At 38.6% G+C, this 26504-nt stretch overlaps 1 long non-coding RNA gene across 1 annotated transcript in view; it reads right to left on the bottom strand.

Moving 5' to 3' along the window:
* Positions 1–26504, bottom strand: part of LOC150061395 (uncharacterized) — a 46608-nt gene that overhangs the window by 5460 nt on the left and 14644 nt on the right. The window lies entirely within an intron of this gene.

Here is a 26504-nt window from a genome sequence, read left to right as displayed (position 1 = left end):
TTATCTCACTACTAAGATATTTAAATACATGCTGAACACAGAAGAGGAAGATCAGGGGCCCCGAGTGAGGCCGAGTAGTAAAGTGTTTGCCTAACATGCGTGTAGCCCTGGAGCCCTGGGTTTGATTCCTCAGTATCACATAAACAGCAAAGGCCAGAAGTGGCTCTGTGGCTCACATGGTAGAGTGACAGCCTTGAGCAAAAGAAGCTCAGAGACAATGCCTAGGCCCTAAGTTCAAGCCTCAGGACCAACACAAAAGAAAAAGGAAAGATTAGGTCTAACAACAAATGACAGAAACAAACAAGAGCTTAATGAAATATGTTTATTCTTGCTCATAGAAATGTGTAACTGGCAAGGCAACTCAATGTTTTCAGGGACCCAGACACTATGCACCTTCACATCCTATCCTCTAAGGCCAAAATGTTATAGACCAAAGATGACAGCATTGTATCTCAGAGAAGAGGATCACTTGTCAATCTCTCCTGAGGAAGGTTCATCAAAAACTGCCACATGACAATTCCACTTCACTGCTATTGGCTGAGCTCGGCTCCAAGTTGGAAATGGCCCAATAGCAGATCAGTAGGAATGTCTACTGTACATCTGTAGATCTGAGGCTGGGAGCCCTGGGTAATAGCTATTGGTGGGCAATTAGCAGCTTCTGCCACTTGACAGTTAATTGAATTATTTGCAGTTAGGAACACTTTAATTGTCCTTCAATAGGTAGGAGAAATATATTAGAAAAGTCAAATAATTCAGTTTTGTGAATTTTGATCACTACCTCTATTTTTCTTTATCTTTTTAAAATTATGCTAGAGATTAAACCCGGTCTTATACTCCTTAGGCAAGCACTATTATCACTGAGCTACATTCCCAGGCCTATTTCTACCTCTTAATTTTAAAAATTAGTAAACTGAATGAGTTTAATTCAAGACTTCCAATTTCTAGTTTTTCATGTAAGGAGCTTACATGTGCTTGGAATGTCAGTAGCACATGTAGACTAGTAGGAATCCAAGGTGGGTGGCATTCAGTGCCAGAATTTGTAGACTGAGAGTTATTCCAGGTCTCATACTGGCAATCACACATTCACCCTTCTATTAAAATGAAAGAAAGTTCCAGGGAGAAGAGTGAAAGACAGGTTCAATGACTTAGCTCAACACTGAAGTTACTTTGCTTTGTAGCAAGTTGTAGTTGCTGGTACTTTCCTTCGTACTTGCTAGTATCACACATCTTATGACATTCAGTATTACCCCCCCCCTAAAATGAATAAGATAAAACTGGAAATAAAACGCAAAGAAATGACGGGTTAGATGCTCATACCGGTAATTCTAGCTCAAGACATTAAAGTCAGGAGGAGGATCAAGATAGGAGGCCAGCCCAAACAAAAAGTTCACAGGGCTCCATTTCATCCAATGAAGTGGGGTGCTGTGGCTCATCCCTGTCATCCCAGCTGCATGAGAAGCATAAACAGGAAGATCATAACTCCGGCTTGTCTGAGAATAAACATGAACACCTAATGCCATCAAAAGTTCCAGTACTGGCATGTGCATGTACACACACACACACACACACACACACACACACACACACCTCACTGAGATACCACTGGGAAGTCACATAAACATGTATGCGTCATGTCTTCAACACCCTGCATCCTTCACTGACCTCCCAAAAGGAACACAGAACTCAATTCATGATTTTCCTAACGAAATGGAGGTTTTGAATTCTCATCAGATTTTACAACACTGTAAGGAAAAAATGCAAAGACTTTTCCTTAAAGCCTCAGGGTACATATTAAGTATATATTTTTTTAAACTTCAGTAACCATAAGAAACAAATGACTTTTAGGCATTCCATTTTTAAAATGTTGCACCATGCATGAAATGTGCTATTACAGTATCATTGAACTACTCTGTATAATCACTTAGAAAGTGTACTTTCTTAAATATACAAATACTACTAATGAATACAAAATTATATAACCACTAGGAGAAAGTATTAGAGTTTTCATAATGATCTCTTGGCTTTTCCTCAACAGATACCGGCGCCAAAGAAATTAGGTTGTAAGTATTGTTTCTCTTTGTGGCTAAAGAGACATTTCCAAATACCGAATGAATGGAGTTCATTCAGAGGCCTTGCAAGTGGGCTGTAGGCCCTTTTAGGCATAATAAGCCCAGCAAGGATATTCAGGACAAACTCAACTTTTAGTTTTTAACTGGTTGACAAGGCCTTCACATTTTAATGGAGCTCCTTTAAAATGCTGGACTTGCTTAGGTTTATCTGTTCTTTGCAACATAATTTATATAGACGATTAAGAATGCCAAACCATTCTCTATCAGGGAAAACAGCTAGATTAAAAAAATAAGTAACAGTTAATCATAGGTTGCTTAAAACCTAAATTACAGAGAACATAGGAATTTTCAATAGACTAAACTTGACACAGTGAGATAAACCAATAATAACACATGAAAAGAAAGACAGCTTTGTGGAGAGAGACTCATCCTGAGAAAGGGGAAAAGGTATATAAGCCATGCCTAAGTTTTGTTGGTAGAGTTGTACTTTAGTATATCAGGACTTAAGATGTATTTATTTATTATTTTACTTAATTATTAAATATTAATTATGCCAGTTCTAGGCTTGAACTTGGTCTAGTTTCTGTCCTTTAGCTTTTTTCACTCAAGGCTAGTTGGCACTCTACCATTTGAACCATACCTCCATTTCCAGCTTTTTGGTAGTTACCCAAAGATAAGAGTCTCTTGGACTTCGCTCCCTGTGCTGGCTTCAAACTGTCATTCTCAGATCTCATCCTTCGAGTATTTAGAATTACAGTCATGATACCAGGCTTTAATGAACTTTTTAATCTGATGTCTTAAAAAATGTTATTGTAAGGTAATGTATGGAGGGATTACAGTTACATAAGTACATTTCTTTTCTTCCTTCTTTTTTTGGCGGGACATGGTGAGGAGGAGTTGGTTGTAGGGCTTGAACTCAGGACCTGGGCACTGTCCCTGAGCTCTTTTGCTCAAGGGAAACACTCTTGAGCCATTTTGGATTATTGAGTAGTTAACTGGAGATAAGAGCCTCACAGGGACTTTTCTTCCCTGGATGACTTCAAACCTCAGACCTCAGCCTCCTAGCTGGCTAGGATTATAGGTGTGAGCCACTGGAACTCAGCTCGAGGGCATTTCTTTTTTTTTTTTTTTTTTTTTGCCAGTCCTGGGCTTGAGCTCAGGGCCTGAGCACTGTCCTTGGACTTTCTCAAGGCTAGAGCTCTACCACTTGAGCCTCAGCACCACTTCTGGCTTTTTCTATATATGTGGTACCAAGGAATCGAACCCGGGTCTTCGTGCATGCTAGGCAAGCACTATAACCACTGGGCCAAACTCCCGGCCATCCAGGGCATTTCTTTTTGAACAGTGTCACCTCTTCCCTCATTTTCTCTCAGATTTTCCCTTCTGTCTTCCACCACACACAAGTGGTATAGTTCGTTTCCCAAATAGTGTCTAGTGAGTATCACTGCCGCATTTGTTCAGCGTTTGCCCTCCATATCTGTGCTCCTCCTAACCCTCTCGAAACAGATAAACTTCCATACAAGACAAAAGATACAGAAACCAAAAACAGTGACAAAGGAGGCGGGGGAAGGCAAAACAACAACAACAACAACAACAAAAACCCATCTTCCCATTTCTTGGAATTTATTTCGATAATTTGATTTTTTAAAGGCAAAACATTACAATAGTTGGAAGAACAAGAAATTGTAACCCATTTTTTGCACATACTTTTGATATTTAACATTGATAATCTATATTGTCTTTGTATTATGCCATACCTTCTCATTATGCCTGTATTTGAGAATTGAATAACTGTCAACAATGTATTATCAAAATGAAGGTTCCAGATGAGATTTTTTTTTTAAATTAAAGGTTACCATTTTGTCAACTTGTATTTTTTTTAAACCAAAGATCAATTCTTTCTTTCTTTCTCTCCCTTCCTTCCTTCCTTTCTTCCTTCCACCCCTTTTTTGCCAGTCCTAGGACTTGAACTCAGGGCCTGGGTACTGGCCCTGAGCACTCTATCACTTGAGCCACAGCGCTACTTCGAGCTTTTTCTGTTTATGTGGTACTGAGGAATTGAACCCAGGGCTTCATGTATACTAGGCATGCACTCTACCGCTAAGCCACATGCCCAGCCCTAGGATAATCTTTGAATGGAGTCACATTCACAGCTGATAGAATAACAGAGAAAGAAACTTATTTGATCTGGTAGGTAGTTTCAGAATGACATAGCAGAAGATTGTAATGTAAATAGAGAATTTCCAATTGTTTGGCTGAAATTCAATTTAAAGACTCACTAGTTGTTTGTTGCTGTTTTGGGGTGTCTTCTTCCTTGCCCCCCACAACTCCCTTCCTGCCCAAATTTTAGCAAATCACCAAATATATTCCCAGATTGGTTCAGGGAACAGGTTGGGTGACAAAGGAGACACAGGAACCTAGAAAGAAGTGAATGAGGAGTAGGAGACAGTCCTGGGCATCCTCCAAGCTCCAGCCTGTAATTCTTTCTGCCCACACTGAAGGCAGCTTCCCCTTGGCTGAGGAGCTTTCCATCCCCTCTCTTCACCCACAGCAGGGGATCGTTAATGCTACTTCACGCTGTGTACTTTGGAAGCACTTGATGGAAACTCTTCAGTGGAGATACTAAGGATTAAAGAACAGTTTTGAGACAGACTCATTGTGAGAGTGGAAGGATTGAATTGCTAAATCACATGGAACCATCTCTGACAGTTGTGCTAAAAGAGGACAGTGCCTTTTTTTCCCCAAATGCTTCTCAAAGACTAAAGAACTAGAAACACAACTGCTAAGTAATTCATGTTTTCATTAAGCAAATCATTGTTGAACTTGGCATAAACCTGCAGCTGTATTTTTGTTTATTTAACTACTGCATAGTTACTGTGCATGTATTCTAAACATCTTTTTTTCCAGTCCTGGGGCTTGAACTCGGGGCACTGAGTCCTGGGCACTGTACTTGGGCTTCTCAAGGCTAGCCACAACACCACCTTTGGCTTTTTCTGTGTATGTGGTACCAAAGAATCGAACCCAGGGCTTCATGCATGCTAAACAAGCACCCTCCCATTAGGCCAAATTCCTGGCCATATTCTAAGCTTTTTAACATATGACAGTAGAGAATGACAGTGGGAATGAATCTATTATCTGCCTCGTGTGGTTGTGGAAAATGACTACACCAGGGAAGCTGAGTTCAGAAATAGCAGTTCTCGGACATTGCAATTGCTTTTGTCTTGACTCTTCTAGAAACTGTATAATATTTTATTTCTTGTTCTAGATAAAACGTCTCTTAATTGTAATACCATGCTAACTTTACAATTAGAATAGAATCTGGAAGAGAAAGTAGTAGTAGATCCAGAGGAATTTATAAAACTTTTGAACCACCTTCACATTTAGATTTCTTAAAACAAAAACCAATAAAACCTTACATTTACATTTCTTGTAAGTTCCTCAATTTGTAAAGTTCATGAAGAAAATTGCACTTTCAAGAAGTTATATTTGATGTGAATTATAGATTTGAATCTTGACCCCATGCTTTACTCTCTATATGCATTAGTTCTGTTCTGTATAAAAGAGAACTACCCATTCTTGGGGAGAGGGTGAAAATGAAATGAAACAATATGTGTAAATACTTAAAACGGTGTTTGATACTTAGTAAATGCTAAATATCTTAAATTGCTGCAATTGTCATCATCACCAAATTGCTGAACTGACAAATGGTATTTGTGTTGTTTTGTTTAAGGTTATCCAATTTTCTTTACTCTGGTGTCTAAGGCCATTTTAACTCTATTTTGTAACTGAATATTCCAAGGCATGAATCAAATGCTAATTTTCATTTTTTTAAATTAAAGGGATCTCCTCAGACATGACAGTTACAAGAAAATTATAGTCATTCACCAAATCTGTTGGTCAACAACAAGTTGCTTGTATGACAGTAGTTGCATATGATTCTAAAGTGCCCTGTTGATGACTTAGTGCATGGCGATTGTAACTTCATATTTCAATGAATGTATTACTCATGTAGTTGTGCAATACTCCCCTGTTATTGTGCTGTCAGGCAAGTAAACGTACAGTGCATGTAACTGTGAGCTTGGTAATCATTATTTTAAGCTTTCTACTCTAGTAGCAGGCTTGTGAGTCCCATGTTTACTAGGATTGTGTCAAGAGGCCAAGCAAGCTTGGCATTGGTGGGTAATCCTAGCTACTTAGGAGGTTGAGATCTAAGGATTGAGGTTCAAAGCCAGGCCAGATAGGAAAATCCACAAGGCTAATCTCCAATTATCCAACAAACCAGAAGTGGTTTGAAGTGGTAGAGCACTAGATGTGAGCACAAAAGCCAGTGTGAGGTATGACGGTGAATCAAATATTTTCAGACTACCAAAAAAAAACTACAAAGGAAAAGCCTCTAGGAAATGACGTTATCATGTTGGTCCTGTAGGGATTTATGACAACCCTTGAGCTCTCATCTTTGTGTCTCTCTGTCGACATGGTTTTCTTGGCTTCCCCCATTGTCCTCTCTCAGTCGGTGTGTCTTCCAAGCCCCAAATCATTCATACTGTTTGTTTGTTCATTTGTTTGTTTGGTTTGGGGACTCTAAATTCACACTCTTGGGAGAGAAACTGGTGGCTTAGTTTGCCTTCAAATTACCATGGTAACATTTGTCTTAGTTTGTCCATTTCCTCTTTTCTAAATTCTCTTAACTCTAACTTCTGATAAAAGGAGAAAGAAGGAAGAAGAAAAAGAATGAAGGAGGAGGAGGAGGATTCAGGAAGGAAGGGAGGGAAGGAGGGAGGGAAGGAGGAAGAGAAAGAGGGAGAGAGGGAGGGAGGGAGGGAGGGAGGGAGGGAGGGAGGGAGGGAGGGAGAGAAATCCATTTCCTTATCACAGGCTTTGACTCTTGAATCAGCTTGGCTGAAACCAATTCTTAGTCATGTGAATCTTGAGTGGATATGCACGAAGCTGTCCGAGGGAACAGCATTTATGGGTTTTCATTGCTCAAGTCCTCAGAAATGTCCCAGTTCCTTATCTAAGCTTGCTTGGTTGGGGATACCTTCAATTCTGCAAATATCTCTAACTAGAGTCATTTTGTATAAAGAATAAAGACGATTGCCTAAGGAAAAAAAAAGAAAGAAGGAAAGAAAGAAAGAAAGAGAGAAAGAGAGAAAGAGAGAGAAAGGAGGAAAGAAAGAAAGAAAGAAAGAAAGAAAGAAAGAAAGAAAGAAAGAAAGAAAGAAAGAAAGAAAAAAGGCACATTAGGTCTCAAGGACTCCTTCATAATGCAGGGCACATCACTCTACTAAAGGTGACATGAGACTTTCAGGGTGTGCTCTGGCCAGCAAGGTGAAAGCAAATGACTCCCCTGGAAAACTTAGTAACTTCTTAACAAGGGCACAGATGGGTTTCAGAGTACTGGAGAGAAGGTGTGATGCTAAGGAAAATGCATTTTTTCACTTTTAGCTTAATGTCGGGGATGAGGAAACTTTTACACTCATTCATCCCACCATAGGCACCTAGAGCCTGGATAGAACAAAGATGTGGTTTGGAAAGGCATTTTAAACTGACAGGCCATCTTATGTTCCCAATGTGGTATAGGTCCAAACTAGTCACATCCTGGGTGCTTGACCAATGTGAAGCTTCTTACTACATTCACAATTTCATGGGAACCATTCCCCGCCACCACCCAGCTGAGACATTAAAGCTTGTGAGGAAGTAAGGAATAGTGAGTATCCAGACTGCAGCTGGAGTTCTAGACCAAACTCCCCCAACTCTCAGCTGTACTACTGTAGGAGAGTTGTCTAGCTCTCCTACACTTTGTTTTCCTCCTCTGTAAAATGTAACAGTATACTACTATCATTAGCGCCCATTTCTCCCCTAAGTTTCTTAATTAACTCACTACCTAGATTTTAAATCTGAATGTTTAGAAATCTATTTTCATCATCCTGGGGATGGAACTCGGCTTGGGTGCTGTCCTTGAGACTTTTTTTTTTCTCAAGGCTATCAATCATCTTTTGAACCACAGCTCCACTTCTGGCTATTTGTGGTTAATCAGAGAGAAGAGTTTTACAGGCTTTTCTGTCTACACTGGCTTTGAACTGTGTTTCTTACACCTCAGCATCCTGATTAGCTAAGATTACAGGTGGGAGCCTCAGGTGCCCAGCTCATATATTAAATGTTTTACAGAATATGATTTATCTCTCTTTTAACACTCCCCTGTTCTTTCTTTCTCACATCCACATGCATTTACATAATTAGCTCTAAAAAGCCCAGCATTACAATATAAATTATGTTTTATCAACCACTAATTAAAGCACAAAAAATACATCAAGACATATTTCATTGTAAAAGTATGTTTTAAAATCCTTCCCTTTGCAATTTTTCTATTAAATCTAATTTAACCACATAGCTTATCTAACTTAGAATAACAAAACCGAAGCAAATTATCTTGAACCATTTAAAGTATGGTTATTTCAAAATCATTATATGCTTGTCCTATAAGCTGTGCTATATTGTGTTCACATTAATCTGTCTTTCAATCTAGTTTAGAAAGGTCAGGTAGATTGAAGCAAAGAAGAAATCTCTTAACAAAGTCTGGTAACAGTAAGTTTGTTTCTGTTTTGCTCTTGTTATCACAATAGAGGAAAAAAGACCATTAGTATCTATTTCAAACAAATCAAACCTATTCTAATGTGTGTAGATGCACAAATCAAAGCTGTCTAAATTGTTATCTCCAAGTACCAGCTAGCTTAGATAACAAATGCTACTGCACAACGGAGCCACAACAATGGACCACATGCTAGATTGGCCAAGAGCAAGAATACTGGTGCAAAGCAGTGGATTGCATTCAGATCCTGGATTCAGATCCAGGTTGAGGGACTCACTATGGATCTCTTAATGAGTTCCTTAAACTACATACATGTCTGTAAGGGCATAGCATAACTCCTGGCATTAGTAATCTCTTAATTAATAGCAACTAAAAATAAAATGATATACACAAACCTGGAGCAGAGAATTAAAAAAGCTCATAAAATAAACCTTAGCTATAAGGAGATGGGGGGGCGGGGCTTCAGACTTAAACTCAGAGCCTGGACACTATCCCTGAGCTTTTTTGCTCAAGACTAGTGCTCTACTTTTGAACCATAGCTCCATTTCCTACTCTTCAGTGATTAATTAGAGATAATAGTCTCACAGCCTTTCATGTCTGGGCTGGATTCAATTTGTGATCCTCAGATCCCAACTGCCTGAGTAGCTAGGATTACTTGAGTTTACATTAATCACAATGCTTAGCAACAGTATTTAGAATCATTAATTTTAGTTATTTAAAGGTTTTTACATAGTTGATAGCAGTAAGTTGAACACATAGGTTAGCTTTAATTTCGTAACTGTAAGATCTTTGTGCTTTTACAAATGTTCAGTGTATGGACAGCTGTCCAAACAATAAAACTTTGTGTGAACAGACAGGTGCTGCTTATGTCCTGTCTCCTAAATCCACAGCACAAGTGTTGGTTTCTCAAAGAAAGGGGAAAAAGCCAAAACATAAAATTAAATAAGTTCCCATAAGTAAAACAACTCAACAAATGTAAATCCATTCCTTATGTAACAATCCACCTTTCAATGAAGTCTAAAGAAAATTATGAAGAATTTCCAATGCTTGTCCATATTTTGACAGCCCATAATGATTTGGACTTTTACCTTAACAAAGCTCAAGGTCCCACTTTAAAGAACTGTGTAACATTATCCAAAGCAGTAGAACTTACTTTGTCAATTGTTAGACTGCAAGTTACAATAGAGCATGGATCAGCTTTACCTCTCATGGTTCCACTGTTACCTTAGACAACTTATGTACTCATACATGAAAACTCATGGTAGATGAAAGACTATGCCACACCTGAAGAAGAAAAACCACACCTGAGTCACACTGCATGGTCTCATCACGTTAACATGATGGCCTCATGGAAATGATTCTACCAATCAAGAGATATTTGGCAATGTCTAGGGCTTCTTCTGATTGTCACAAGTGCAAGAGGTTTGCAAAAAGCAAGTGCATTCACTACCAGCTACTGTCAAATGGCCTGTATCACCAAGCACAATCCTCTGGTGATTGCTATCCTGTTCTAAACACCAAATGTCTATGGGTAAGAAATCCTGACCTACAAGCAAACTAAATATTTAGGATGGTTGCTAAGTCATCCCCAGAAGAACTTATTAAACCATACAGTGTTAAATAGAACTTTCAAGAAGAAGAAAAAGAAGGCGCAGGGAGGGACAAAGAAGAAGATATTCACTTCATTGATTTGTCTGTTTGTTTGTTTGTTTATTGTTCTGGTACTGGGGCTTGAACTCAGCGACAGGCTTTTTCATTCAAAGCTGGTGTTTTGTTTTGTTTTAATCACTTGAGCCACAGCTCTACTTTCATCCTTTTGTTGGTTAATTACAGGTAAAAGTCTCTTGGACTTTCTTGCCCAGGATGGATTTGTACAGTGATCCCCAGATCTCAACCTCCCTAGTAGCTAGGATTACAGGCAGTGCTGGGTCCTCATCTTCCAGAAAGAAAAAGAATGAACAGAAAAGCTGCTGAAATGGAAAGGTTGGGATCAATTGAAAAGCCCTCCAACTTTCAGCTAATAGAGAAATTTTTATTCAGCTTTTTGTTTATCCCATATGCGACACTAGAAAATACAAAAGAATATCAGTGGCATTGACTTGCTAACCCAAAACATGCCTCATTGAACTGAAAATACAGACTTATGTTCTTCAGTAAGACGTTGAAAAGGGTCCAGTATGGGAAGATTGGACATGTAGTCTAGCATGAGAAGACTGAAACAGGAATAGTAAAGTGGATATTGGTAAAGAAGGTAGGATCTTAAAGAGAATTTTAGCCAGGTACAAGTACAAGTCCGGGCACTAAAGTCCATGAAACTTAACTCTACTTACCTATTGGAAAACCAGAAGTGGTGCTGTGGCTCAAGTGGTAGAGAACACTAGCCTTGAGCTGAAGAGATCAGGAACAACACTCAAACCCACGGTTCAAGCCCCACAACCAGCAACAACAACAAAAAGTCTTTTATTAGTGTGTATTAATTTTAGAAAACAATGGGTTTTGTTGTGACAATTTTAGATATGCACATAATGGACTTTTACCTTATTCACCCCTGATGGCTCTCTTACCTTCAATCTGTTAAAAACCCTGGTACATGCTAAGCACCTTACAAGCATTGTCATTTAGTGACAAGTTCTATAGGTTTAGAAAATGCTCCAATAGACATGTTATTAACATTTTTTAGAATACGGTACCATGGTTTTGTGTTTACATGTCCCTTCCCCACCAGACGGGGACTTTCATGAAGACAATGACTTGCCTTCAACATCACATCTTCCCACTCTACTCCCATTCAGTAGAAGTTTGAAACAGGGAGCAGTGTACAGAAATTTAGGGGAACCAAAATCTTCTAAGTTCTGAGAAGCTGTCATTAGACTGGTCTGTAGGCCTTCTATGAATAAGATGTCTCTCCTTAATCCTTATCTGACACCAAGTCCAAGATACTAAGTGACAGGGTTCATCCAGTGTGATCTACACAAATCTTGACATGTTTCTCTGCCTTTCACCTGCTCAGCTCTGAGCACAGGCCCTCACAAGATTCCTCCCTCTGTCTGTCCTCTTCTTCACCCATAAAGCTAAGAATTGCAACTCTTTCTCCTTTGAGCTACTCAAAACAGATCTCATTAAATCTCAAAAATTAAGTGAATTGGCATAATAAAACAATGGTACAGTATTTTGTTGCTCTTATTTTGGTTTAGAAAAGATATTCACTCCCTTCATGGGTAACATTTTTGAAGTACTCACCTGTACTTACATACCTGTGATTTATGACTCTGGAAAACTTGAAGGCCTTTTTCCCTCTGGTTAAGGATGGAATAGAAAAGGTCATATTTACATAATTAAAAATATTCTATAATTATTATTGCAATATGAAATAGTGATGATAGCATATATCTGACCAAACTAAATGTACATCCTCAAATTATAAAGTGGATTGAGTAAATATGAATTATTACCTCCTCACTTTTCTCAACACAACAGATCTTAAATTTGTTGATCCTAAAATGGCAGTAGAGGGGTAGGGAATCTCTTGGATAACCACAAGTCACTTAGGGTCAGTCAGCAGATCCCTTCTTAGCGCATGCGTTAGTGGAAGAGCAGACTCCAAAGTGGACATCCCCAGAGCAGTAGCACATGGCGAGCACTTGCAACCCTTCTTTCCTTGTTTTCATTGGCAGATTTTTTTTCCCTGCCCAAAGCAGAGCTGCAACTGAAAGCAGCTGTCCAGAGTGGAGCAAGTTCAAAGACCAGAGAAGAGAAAGAAAGGAGGAGAGGGTCAAATGAGGAAAAGCAACTGAGGACAGCAAGAAGACTCTTGGCAACTCTGCCTTGCACAAAAGTTTAAAGCAGGAAGCAGACTCGGAGACAGATGGGTGGATGACAGCTATGGACAAAAGGATGTCTCACCAGGCTTCCAAGTGACAAAGCAACTGAGTATTACATTTTTACATGTACTTGAAACTGCCTGTCCTTTGAAGGCAAGAAGTAGTCTTAAGTATTTTTCTCTGGGACTTGCAGTGGTCCACTTTGTTTTTTCTTTTCTTATGTATTTATTCATGTTTCTACGCAATGGTAGAGATGAAAATCTACTTGAATTATTAAATGATGTCTCTTTAGTTACTTAGAAGTAGTCAAGAAAATAAGGCTATAGCTATTCCGGAATCTTCCTTCTATAGACACATTTTTATGAATTAGTATACATCTAATATTGTTTTTAAGCCATAAGACTTAGAACTTCATGATGTATTAAAAGTAATCTTGAAATTATTATTAGAGGATTCCAGTTGAAGGACTGCAGTTAATTACTTTCTTCTGGGGAAGAGCTTAAAAAAAGTAAATAAATATAATTTCAGAACATAGTATTTTGACAACAGATTTACCAAACACCTGCTGGGCTGCTTTTGAGGATTTTTAAATAAATTTTATGCAGAATGATTTATTTATTATTCAATACTAATATATAAATTCTAGAACATCAGAATTCCAAAACAGATTGAAGAACTCAAGGGAGTAGACAGATTCTGGGATGCAACTTGTCTGAATATATTTTAAGCTCAACTCTACATTTTTAACACAAACACTTTTCTCCTGCTACAGCTTCCTAAAAACATATATACTTACAAGCAGAATGACTGTGAAATAGAACTTAAAAATGTTTACTCTATGTAGAAATTTTATAAACGTAACTGTAAAACAGTAAACACTTTTACAGACTGACTGCCAAATCTGGAAGGCTTTTCTCTCTGTCGACATTTTCCCACCGTGAGAACCATTTCTCATTAACAACCAAATTGTTTTCAGATGCTGTGCTATAAGGGGTTTCCTTAGAAACCATTTGGTAAAAGACTGTGGCTTTCTTCCATAGAAATCTCAAGCAGTGAAAAGGCAGATTTTCTGGCATAAATCAAACCCAATTTCTAGGGTTCACTAAATCCTTTCTCCTCAAAATAGTGTTTTGTGACTTGATTTTAGCAGCTAATAGTACACGCAGGAGAGCTGGTGTGAACCAGTTTTAAATGAATTTTATTCCATTTCTTATGTCATCCTATTGAAATCATTCCCAGAGCTTGTCCTACCTTGATGAAGATTTAACTGCTTGAGGAATGGAAACCATCTTACCTTTCACTGCAAGGCAAAACCTCTAATTTTTTTTTTCTCTCACCAGAGGTACTCAAGTGAATTAATCTTTGTAATGTGAGGACAATGCTACCTATTCTGGTTGCAGAGTGGTTCTTGCTTGTAAATGTACTATTTAAAAGGAGCTGATAAAACAAAAAAAAATCTGTGCTAGAAATGAAGATATTTCAACTGGCTCAGATATACAAATATATGCAAATATAATAGGAAAGTTATAGATGCCCAATGATAAAAAACACACCAAAAAGCATATGTACCAATAATAGGGTCAGTAGTGTGAACTTCACAGGGTGCCTCTGAGGGTGGGAGGCAAGGCTCTCAATCTCATTTCTTTTTTGTTGTTGTTTTTCAAGCATGGTGCTCTACCACTTGAGCCACACATCCACTTCTGACATTTTACTGATTAATTCAAAAGAAAAACCTAGAATGTGTTTGCCAGGGCTAACTTCAAATGGGGAATCCTCAAATCTCAGTCTCCTGAGTAGCTAGGATTGCTTTAAATGGAAATTTAAAATAATTAGTAGGATTGAATGATGCATATTTATATCACCATAGCTTTTGAGCATGTGGTTCTCTTTGACAACAATAATTTTATCCCACCCTCAGACTCCATTCAGCCATTTCTATATTTACCCAACCCTACAGGAAACATCTCCTGACTCTCAATCGTCTGCCATATTCTGTGCAAATGCTGCAGTAAGCACAACAGTGTCCCCTTCTCATGGAGCTTATCTGCCATTGTGAATCTTGCTTCAATTTTGACTTCCTCAGTACTAGAATCATTTATCCATTCAGCAAATATCTAATGAGCATCTAGTACACACTTCCTTTTCATAAGGTAAACAGCAAGGTTATTTGACAGCAAAAAGAAAGTCATGAAAGGAAAATATGGAGACACTTCATTCTGAGAGGGGCCTCAAATAGGAATGCCCCAGTTCTTTCTTTCTAAGTCAGTTTGACAGTGAATTCTTTGAAGAAACTCTTCATTTTTTAAACATTTCCCAGTACTTTGCATGATTCCTAGAATATGGTAGGTATAAGTAAATCCTTTTGAGATGCATTGTGCTCATAAATTGTCATACTGAATTGAAGCCACTTTGCACAACTTTACTTACTTAAACTTAACTAAAAAGGTAAAATAAAACAAAGCCAAAGTGATTATTGAATAAATGATTGAAGGAAATAAAAATCTTCTAGCTAATTGAATAGACTTTCTGCTATTTGAAAACTATCAATATGTATGGGTTTGCAAAACTATCAGTGCTCCTTTGTTGAAAGTATATACCAAAAGTTTTAAAGATGAGAAAGGTGGACGAATGGTCAAGCTGTTCTAAGAAGTTAGGATTCTAGAGCCTTTACTGTATTACTGAGGAAGTCTTTTACAAGATTGAGTTGATATAATATAGAAAGATCCATGTTTTGGGGCCAAGAGCATGGACTAGTGATAGAATGCTTGCCTAGCATGCATGAAGCTCTGGGTTTGATTCCTGGGTACCATATCCACAGAAAAAGCCAGAAATGGTGCTGTGCTCAAGCGCTAGAGCCTTGAGAAAGCCCAAGGACAGTGCCCAGGCCCTGAGTTCAAGCCCTAGGACTGGCAAAAAAAAAAGAGAATGATCCATGTTTTAAAAATTCAAAACAGAAGTTGATCTCCTTATTTGGCTACAGTAGTATTATGGCTATGTGCTAGGAGCTCACACCTACAATCCCAGCTATTTAGGAGGCTGAGATCTGAGGATCAAGTTTCAACGCCAACAATTAACCAACAAAAAAGCTAGGATTGGAGTTGTGGCTCCAGAGTTAGACTGCTAGCCTTGAGAGAAAACTCAAGAGTTCAAGGCCCTGAGTTCAGTACTGGTACCAGCACATAGGAGGTAGGGAAGGGGGTTAATTATGGAAGCTCAGTTTGAGACTATTTGGATTTTAAAAGGCCATTCTGCATCCAACCATACCTCATAGGAAGTGAATGCCCCAAATATCTACTATAACCTGCCTCTTTGCCCCATTAGCCATATCTCTCTCATCTCTCTCCTCATCTCACCTACTCTCTGCTCCAAACATACTCCTAGCAACCTTGATATTACTCAGATTTGTCCAACAATTCTGCCTCAGGACCTTGGCACGTAGTGGTGCTTCTGCCTGGACACCTCTTCCCTTGATTCCTTTTAAGGTTCATCTCCTCACTTCCAGATTCCTGTCCAAATGCCACTTTTTGTTTGTAGATCTCAGTGAAGTCACCTAGATACCATCTATCAAACAACAGGTGATTGCCACCTATACTTTGGATACTTTTTGAATGTTACTTAACCTGCCTTCATTTCCTATGACCTTTCTCACCACCAGTTTTACAACATACTCACGTGGGGAGGGAGACACTGACTGCTCTAGAATCTAAAGTCCGTAAGGCGAGGCATTTTGCAAATTCTACAAGCTAGGTATTCTGAAAACTCTACAATGCTAGTATTTTAGAAATATAGTATGCATAGTGATCAGAAATGTACCCCCCATGTAAAAGATGCCCTAAAACTATTTGTTGAAATAATAGGTTTGATCTATTTTGTTTCATCTCTTTTGTTGACTCTCTGTACTCTATGATGCTAATAATTGTGGGCTACAAATATGGTAAGAGAACCCGAACCTCCTGAATGTGTGCAATTTGACTATATAATTTAGAAGTCCAAACCTACCTAGTGATGTTGTACTTTGAATTTTTTTATCTGTCCAAATTGTTGCTGTGTGCGTGTGTGTATGCTCTAGAATCATTCTGCTAAAAGAGGATTCTGTAGGAGCCCTGGCCAATTTCTAAGCTTGTAACAGTGTAGATGAAAAGGGGGTACAAGAAGGAAGATGTCCTCTCCCATAAGAGCAGAGCATTTCATGCCATTATGGGGACCTCAAAGTGAAAGTTCCATTTCCTCTATAGAGAAATTCCTCTGAGAAAGTTTCAAGCATAGCTAATTATTTCTAAATGGGAATAAAAGAACATTTCAACAGAAAACATTTCCTTGACTATTAATAATTTATAAAACAATCTAGTAAGTCATCAAATGCTAATAAAGACCAATTGCCATTAGGTTACCAAGAAAGTGAATAGCAAAGTTTTCTTAGACCTTTAAGATTCATTTAAAAATACCAGCTTCAGTCAGGCATGATGATTCATGCCTGTAATCCTAGCTACTCAGGAGGCTGAGTTGTGAGGATCGAGGTTCAAAGCCAACCCATGCACTAAAGTCCATGAGACCCTTACCTCCAATTAACCACTAGAAAACTGGAAGTGGCACTGTTGCTCAAGGGGTAGGGCAGTAGCCTTGAGCTGAAGAGCTCAGGGACAGTGCTCAGGCCCAGAGTTCAAGCCCCACAACTGACAAAAAAAAAAAAAACAACCCAACCACAAAAAAAAAAACCAGCTTCACAAAATGTCCTATATTAAAATGCTGTCACCTTATTTCTTCCTCCTTTTTGATGATCATCCAGTGCATCTCAAAATACCTTTAAAATACTGGTGTGCTAAATTAGAATTAAGTATGCTGTAGCTCAAACCTGTAATTCTAGTCACTCAAGAGGCTGAGATCTGAGGACCAGGGTTGGAAACCTGCCTGGACAGTAAAGTGTGTGAGATTCTTATCTCCAATTAACAACTAAAAAGCCAGAAGTAGATCTCTGGCACATGTAGTTGAATACTTGCCTTGAGCAATAAAGCTTGGGATCAGGCCCTGGATTCAAGCCCTGGGACCAGCACAGAGGAGAGAGCAAAATAAGCAATTGTCTCATTTGTTTTGTTTTTTTTGTTTTGTTTTTTACAGTGAAAAGGATACTTTATTGGGATTTTAACATATACAGGATACCTGTGGACAAAGGTGAACTAGACATTGATGGTTGTTTTTTTTTTTCATTTTGTAGCGAAATGTTTTAAGCCTCACAAAATTGCAAAGAATCACAATGGAAAAAAAGGTAGATTGCATTTGAGGAACAGATGTGGCTAATGCTCGAACTGTGGTTGGCCCTCAACATTTGCTATCTTAATCCTTTTCATAATGATCTCTGGTATTCTAATGGGAGAGAAACAGGTCTGAGGTGACAGATCGGAAATCCTGACCTCACCATGTGTCTCCTTTGGGTTACTAGGGAGAAAAGGATGAGAGGTTGCACAGAGTAGCCCCTATGAGGCATGCTGTCTGGCCTTCATCTCCAGCCATGAGTGAGCGCAATCCCATCTGTGCTCCTGACAGATACCTGGTGGTATCCTCCCAACCAGCCCTGCTCCTCACTTCTATTAGTTAGCTTACCTATAGTCACCAGTAGATTAAGCAAAGGCAGGTGCCACAGTCTTATTTACCAGTTTCCTGTACCAAAGCTCAAGACTTGTGCTGAGGGGTCATGTTGCAATAGTTACACCACTGCTGGTAATGAAGCCCCTCCCGCTGCCTGTGCCTAAAGGTACATACTTAATGGCAGCAAGGAACACACACACTAACAAGGGAATATTAAAAATCCCAAATTCGCAGCGTAGCAAGATTGCACACAGTGGGAGAATACATGCAAGACACTTCAAGTCTGGAAGATCCAGACAACAAGGACAATGTGGGGACCGCTTGGCTGCCTGGGAGACTGGCCAAACGAATTTCCTATCAATGAACTTCATTTATTTGTCTGTAGTCCTGGGAATAGAACCCAGGGCACTGAGCATCCCTGGTAAGTAAGTGATCTGCCACTGAGCTCACATCCCCATTCCTTGATAAATTTTAAAATTAAGGCCCAATGCTTTTCTGTAGGCTGCCTCGTTCCATGAGCTATGACCGATTCTCATCCCCTACAAGAAGCTAAGTATGTATTGCTATAGAGTAAGGGTAGGGCACAATGGATTTGGTTTAGCTTCGTAGGGAACAAAAAGGCAAAGATAAAACAAAAAACCATCACATAGGTACACTGTTGACAAAACTATTACATGAACTTCAAAAAGGGGGCATTTTAAAACAAAGTTTGTTTATACAATGATGAAGTAGGCAATTTATAAATACATAAATATCCATGCCGCACCCCAGAAACAAGCTCCTCCACTGCGGCAGCTGCCTCGCCGCCCACCATGGCTCTTGCCGCGGCCGCCAAAGTACAATTGTCTCCTTTGATTTATTATCATATACTAGGTTTTCATTCAGATGAAATAAAACCATCTAGGGCATATTTAAACTTATAATTCAATGTGAATTTAAGAATTATCTAAATTACTAATTTTCCTAGTTATGAAAACATCTCTTCACTGATATTAGTTATTGTAAGTTTTGATTAATTCAAACCTTTCTGATAGTATTTAACCATCCCATATATAAACATATGTGTGCAAACACTCATGAAAAACAGATCTTGTCCAAACCTACTTTTCCATTTTACCCACGATACCACATGATATCCTATTATTGTTTGGTTATGATGTGTGTCTCCCTTTCTCACCCCCCCCACCTAAAAAGACTCTTATGTTCAAAGGTTAGTCCACATCTGGTGGAGCTATGGGGAACTGATTTGATGAATTCACTGGTGGGGTCACAATGTGATAGCGTTAGGTCAGCAAAGGACCCCACGCTCTGAGGTCACTTCCTCATCTGCTGAAGTCACATCCTGCCACCCTGGTTAAACCTTCCTCAGCTCTGAGATCACTTCCACATCCACGGTGGTCCTGCTTCCCACTCTCCCCTCTATAATCCAGCTCCACAGAAGTCACCTCCTCTTCCTCTCTCTTTCTCTTTTCTTTCCTCTCTGTCTCTGTACATCTCTATCTGTTGGGGGCCTACACTTTGCTCTCCCCACAATAAACTCCTTTCTGGCTGAACCATTATGTTCCTTTCCTTCCAGTGAACTTTACAGGTAGCACTCTGGAGAGACTGGTGGAGTATGAGGAGGCAGAGAAGCAGTCATGCTTCTGAAAGGTTCTTGTTCCCAGTCCTTTCTTCTGTTTCCTGGCTGCCTGAGGTGAGCTGTTTTCCTTTACTGCGCCCTTCCACCAGGACACTTCTGACTAACACAGGCCTCAAAGCAATAAAGAAAGCCAGATGGTGAACTCACACCTCTGAAACCCGGGAGTCTTCTTAAATTTTTTTTATCTCAGGTACTTTGTCATAGCAAATAAACAACAAAAAAGACTAATACACCTGCAATGTGGCTTCTTTTTCTGATTCTTGAACATTTTCTTAAACTGGAAAATGTTTTAATTTGCAACCTGGTATTTTTTTAATTCCCTTTGCTTTGTTTTTTTTTTTTAGTTTATTATTGTTTTTGACTGTACTTGGTCAAAATTACATGCACGAAATTCATGAATGAAGCAGGCTTCCTGCAGAGTAAATAAATCTAGAACCAGGTAAATGATCCTCTTATTTTGCTTGAGAATTTTTCAGTTTTTGCATTAAAATTCCAAGAGCTAATGTATCTCCTGGGTCCTGGGGAAGAAGAGATGGTTGGTTATCTAATGGTAAATGATGACAGAAACTGCAGTGGCAGAAGCTTGATCTGTCTGTGTACTGATACTAGGACTTGAATTCAGGGCCTTGGGTGCTCTACCACTTGAGTCATGACTCCAGCTTGGTATTCTACTTTTCTGGTTTATTGGAGACACTATCTTGTATACTTTTCTACCCAGGTTGACTTGTTTAGTTTTGATCCTCAGATCTTATCCCTTGAGTAGCTAGGATTACAGACATGACACAGCAGTACTTGGCTGGAGCCCAGTCTTTTAGGGTAGGCCATTTCTCTACTTGCAAAGAAATGTGAAGTGTGGATAGATGTGATTCTGAGCAGAGTCAGAGACTGTGAGGTAGGAGAGCAGTGCCTGAAGGCAGACATCAAATAGTAAAGCTCTATGTCTAGTCTGCCACGTTGGATATACCCACCTCAGTAATTCTTTACACCTCCACATGAATGAACATTAACTTATAAAACGTAGATTATCATATGTAACATGTATTATTTGGGTAAATTTTTATATAAATCTATTTAAATAAAGTCTAACAATCGAAAACAGACCTTTCTCAGTGGCTAAGAAAATGTTTTATTTCATCTGAGTCATTTTGAAGAGTTGATTAAACCTGTAAGAGAAAAAAAGCTAGAAGTAAAAATTGTGTGTATTAATATATAACCTGAATATATTTAGTTGGCTCTTGTTTGTATTCTTGCTTCTGCAAAAATAAAATTAAATCAGAATCTCGAGAAACAAAGCTGCACTTCATCGTGAGGAAAGTTTGCTTACTAAGCTCTCTTCTGTCTCATGAAATTCCCACAATGGATGATGTCATACTGAATCAAACCATGCTAAAGACAAACATGAAATTTCATGTCAACAGTGTCAAAGCTTTGCAATGTCCACATCACCACAGACATACACATTTCGCTTTTGGCTGGGATCCAACCACATAAGTACTTTTATGAAAAGGATTATTTTTTTTAGAATGTGTACACTGAAGCAATATGAAACTACAGGTTCTAGCTACTCTAGACTAAGTTCCTCAGTGTATCTAAAATGATTATTTTCTGTGGGAAAATTATAAAGCACAATTTGAATTCCGACATGTTGGTTACAGTAATTTTAAGTAATTCTTTCAGGATTTTCCTTGAGGAGAAAAAGTATCACTTTGAGAAATATGTAACTGGTAGCTACAATATAAAATCAGAGGAAACACTAAGACAGATAATATTTTAAAGAATTTCAGTTTCCTTCCTCCTTCTTTCTTTTCTTTCCTTTCTTTCCCTTTTTCTCTTTCTTTCTTTCTTTCTTTCTTCCTTCCCTCCCTACCTTCTCTCTCTCTCTCTCTCTCTCTCTCTCTCTCTCTCTCTCTCTCTCTCTCTCTCTCTCTCTCTCTCTCTCTCTCTCTCTGTTTCCTTCATTCTTTCTTTCATTCGCCTGTACTAGACTTGAACTCAGGGCCTCACACTCTTACTTGGCTTTTCTGATGAACTTTGGTGTTCTACCACTTGACCCATATCTCCACTTCCACCTTTTGCGGGTTAATTGGAGATAAGAGTCTCCCTGGTATGTTTGCTCAGGTTAGTTTGAACCTTACGCCTCAGATTTCAGCCCCCTGAATAGCTAGGATTACAGCCATGAGCCCCCAGCACCTAGCCTCATTTGTGTTTTGGGCTGTTATTGGAACTGCAAAATGTGTTTTGTCCTCATCACAGAACTGACTGGGATGTTCTGTCTCCTTTTCATGTCACCCTATCACTGTACTTGATAACTCTCTTCTATCACCCCTGTTTTTGCCAACAAATATAACTATATCAATAGCAATAGATACACCTCAATCTCCATTTCTTAGTCTATATAATTTCTTATCATAACTACCTTTTTTGTTGTGGCTTTTGCATCTAACTACAACCCTACTTTTCTTCTAACAATCATTCAGAAAATAGTTACTTTTACTTTAAGTGCTCACTCTCTTTAGTGCTTTACAGCACACCTTCCTACCACCTGGCCACTCCTAAGTCAGTACTGGATTGAAGAATGTCATACAAAAATTCTTGTGTGAATGTAACCTTATTTGGAAATAAGGAGTTGGTAGATAAAAATCAAGTTAAGATGAGATCATACTGGATCACTGTAGGCACTAAATCTAATAACTGGTATCTTTGTAAGAAGAGGATAATGCAGACATTGAGACATAGATAGAAAGATGCAGAGGGCTAGGGGCATGACTCAAGTGGAGTGTCTGCTTAGCAAGTACAAGACCCTGGGTTCAGAGGAGGCAGAAATGGACTGGAGTGATATCAGCATAAGCAAAATGGTAAGGCTGAGGGCTAAGATGGAGGAACTAAAACTGCAAGTAACCACTAGAAAGCAGAAGACACAAGAAGGGATTCTCCCTCAGGGGATTCTGAGAACTTGATTTCAGACTCCTGACCTTCATAGCTGAGAATGTATAAATGTCCCTTGCTTAAAGATACTCTGTTTATAGTGATTTATAGGAATCCCATCTGTGTTTCTAATCACAAACTTCTGCGTTGGTTAAAGGAAAGCTTAATCTTAACTCCTTAAAATTTCTGAATTGGAATTTAAGTGTTTAGCTAGCTTCTTTATGGCTCCTCTCCCTGGTCTTTCACCTTTCTGCTGATTTAATCCAAAGCTTTTGCCCTGTCTTTGTTCTTACCAACAAATAATTCCCATTCTGTGATCATTCCCATGCTGTGATTTCAATGATTGCTTCAACACTTAAGCTGGCTTCAGTCTAAACCTCTTCTTTACAACACTTCAACTTTGCATTTTAAGTAATGATAACTTTAAAACTCATGTTCAGTTTTTAATCTGTGTGTCTGCATGTGCTGGGACTGAGATTTGAACTCAGGGCCTGGGGGTTGCCCTTTAGCTGTTTTAGTCAAGGATGGTGCTCTACCACTTGAGCCATAGCTCCCTCTTTGACTTTTTGCTGGCTAACTAGAAGTAAGAATATCTCAGATTTGTCTGCCCAGGCTGACATTGATCCTCAGATCTTAGCCTTCTGAGTGGCTGGGATTATAGGACGAACCACCAGTACCTGGCTTGTTTTTATTATTTTATCTAGCCAGTTGCACATAACCCCTCAGTTCCACATAGTCAACTCCACAAGGAGTTGACACACATGACTATGAGGGCTGGAATCCTGAAACTCGGGAAGTCAAAGTGTGAATTTTTTTGGATGGGTAGGTTACCAAGACAGAAACTTAAATAGGAGTTGATACCACAGTACTGGCAACACAATTTCATTTTCTCAAAAAAAGCAGTTTTACCTTTCTGATTACATGTACCCCACCACACTATCTTCCTTAGCCCTACAAAATAATTCAAACAGTAGCAACAGGTTAGAATGGAAGCATCTGGAACCTTACTTACAGCAAAGTATCACGTAGAACTAACCATCATGGGAGGAAGGACAGAATACAACAGGCAATGCGGAAATAAAAGCTGCAAATATTGAGAAGTAGCTAGAAAATTAGAGAATTTACAGAAAAATAAAGCAAATAAATAAGAAAAAAAACCCAAACAGCAACAAAAAACCCTACAGATCAAGTATCAAGCACTATGAAGGGTCACATAAGAGCTTAAATCTGTTCATAAATTTTGGTATTTTGTAGCAAGTTGTGACCCAGCAAGATCCAATTCAGTGGAGCTCATGGAAAAGAGTTTGCAGTGGTTTGAAAAATGCAGGTAAGATGATGAAGAAAAGGCATCACTGCAATATGCGTGCAGAAATGATAAATGAAATATTCTAGTAAAACATTTTCCCCTTTTTCTGCTGGGCTTTCCCCACTACCAAATTTTTGGGGCTTCCCCAGGCTCAAGCTACACGCCAAGGGGCTAGCCCAGTGACAGGTGCAGAAATGGCTGTTCAGATGCAAGTATCATGGAAAGTAGTTTTGTGGCCTATCTGAAAACAATGGGATACTTCACTAGAAATACTGGCCATATGTTGAAGAGATATGAGTCTCTAGAAAAATTCTTGTTTTTTTATAGAAAGAAATGCTTATGTATAATCATCGTCATCATCATCATCATCATTTTTAGGCAGTCCTAGGGCTTAAACTCGGGGCTTTGAGCTTTTTTATTCAAAGCTAGGGCTCTACCACATTGAGTTACAGCTCTACTTCCATGTATTCATTTGTGGGGGGGGGAGTGACAGGGGGGCCAGTCCTCAGGGCCTGAGCACTGTCCTTGGATTTTCTCAAGGTTAGAGCTCTACACTTGAACCACAGCACCACTTCTGGCTTTTTTCTATGTATGTGGTACCGAAGAATCGAACCTGGGTCTTCATGCATGCTAGGCAAGCACTCTGTCACTAGTCCAAACTCCCGGCCCCCATGTACTCATTTTTAAATAATGTTGTTTTTAAAATGTCACTTGTAATCTATGTTCTTTATTGATGTCAGAAAAAAAGGGTCAAACTATGATTTTCAGACTGCTAAAGTTTGGTTAACCAAGGACAAGCAACAGTTATATTACACTGAGAACAAGTGAAGCCACAGGATTATTCCTTGTGATAACTAAATAGAATTTAAATTGGTTGTTCATAAGGATAAATATTAGTTTGTCTTCTTATAAAGTCAAAGAGGATTATTACTTGGAATAAATATACCATCTAAAGTACATGAATTTCACAATTGGTAGAAATTTGTTTGATATATAATCTTAATATATTTTCAATGAAATAATCTGAAGTGTGTTTCTTTTTTAAGTAAAAACATGCTCATAAATTATTTGGATTTTTTTTTACCACAAAGAGGTTTCTTTCACAGCCAAGAAAAAGGGCACAAAATTTATTAAATGAAACTTGGCAAAATATTTATTTTTAACTCTAGTACTGTTAGAGTACCTTGTTAATTAATAAGCTAGTTATGAGCACAGTTTTATTATAGATGAACAATGTGGCATAAATATTTCTGAAAACCCCATTAGTATACTTTGACAAATGAGCTTTTTATTATTTTTATTTCTTATTTCAAAATAAATGATAACAGTACTTGAGAAAAGAAAGAAAACTATTTTTTTCAAGGAATAGTAAAGAACACTGCTCAGAAGTATAATCAAGGATAAAGAAATGTCTCTGTATGAAAAGCAAATGAACAAGTGGAAAGTTGGAGGGATAACACAGGAAAGGCTTTCCTTCTTTCTTCCTTCCTTTTTCTTTTCTTCATTCTTCTATCTCCCTTTCTCCCTCTTTCCCTCCCTCCTTCCCTTCCTTCTTTCCTTTCTCTTTCTTTCTTCCTTTCTTTTTTCCTTCCTCTCCCCCTCCTTATCCCTCTCTCTCTTTCATTTTTTCATAGTACTGATTCTACCACTTAAGCTATGTCTCCATTTCCAATCCCAACTTGGCAGGTATATTTCTTTTTTTCTTTTTCCATTCCAAAGGCTTGAAGTCAGGGCTTGGGCACTATCCTGGAGCTTTACCAGTTGAGCCACAGCACCACTTTTCTGTGTATCATACTGAGGAATCAAACCCAGGGCTCCCTTCATGCTAGGCAAACATTCTAGGCCACACCCCCAGCCCTCAAGCATATTTCTTTAAACAGCTTTTAATAACTTTATTAAGTATAATTCACATGTCATGCATTTCCCTCATTCAACTAAATAATTCAATAATAGTTAATAAGGTCAGAAGTATGCAACAATCACCAAATATATTCTAAATGTAGCATAACTTCATAAACCCCCAAAATGAAACTCTATACCCTCTGGTTATTTTCCCATTTCTTTCCCATCCAGAAAGGAAGTAGAAATTTATTTTCTATCTCTTTAGATTTCAGTGCACTTTGTATAAAGACTTGATCTAGGCTGAGCTGGTGGCCTAAATGAGCAAGAAACTGGAATGAGAGCATAAGACCCTAAAGCCAAGTCAGAAAGATGGGGGGGGCCAATGGGGAGAGAAAAGGAGAAAGACTGAAAGAGGGAAAGAGGGAGAGGGTGGGTGGGGAGTGAGAGAGAGAATTTTTTAGCCTTTCCTATATGTAGTCAGCTAAAATTTACTGAGTATGTGTAGTGTGTAAAAAATGGTGGCGAGAGGGTAGAGAAAATGGTGACTACCAGAGTGTAGTGATTAAACGTATTTCTTAAGAAGATAATTCACTTGGTTTTTTACATTTGAATTGGACCAGGCCAGACATTTGCTTGCCAACAGAGGTAAAGTAAAAAATAAGATCCTAATCAAGTTCTCTGACATTTAAGGATTGGTATTTAACTGTGCTCTTATTTCCTGGTCAAAATG

This window comes from Megascapheus bottae, chromosome 6 (genome assembly GCF_031878675.1).
Source record: "Megascapheus bottae isolate mThoBot1 chromosome 6, mThoBot2.hap1, whole genome shotgun sequence".
Lineage (NCBI taxonomy): Eukaryota > Metazoa > Chordata > Mammalia > Rodentia > Geomyidae > Megascapheus > Megascapheus bottae.
Note: the sequence above shows the minus strand (reverse complement) of the source record. Positions and strands in the feature narration are given on the sequence as shown.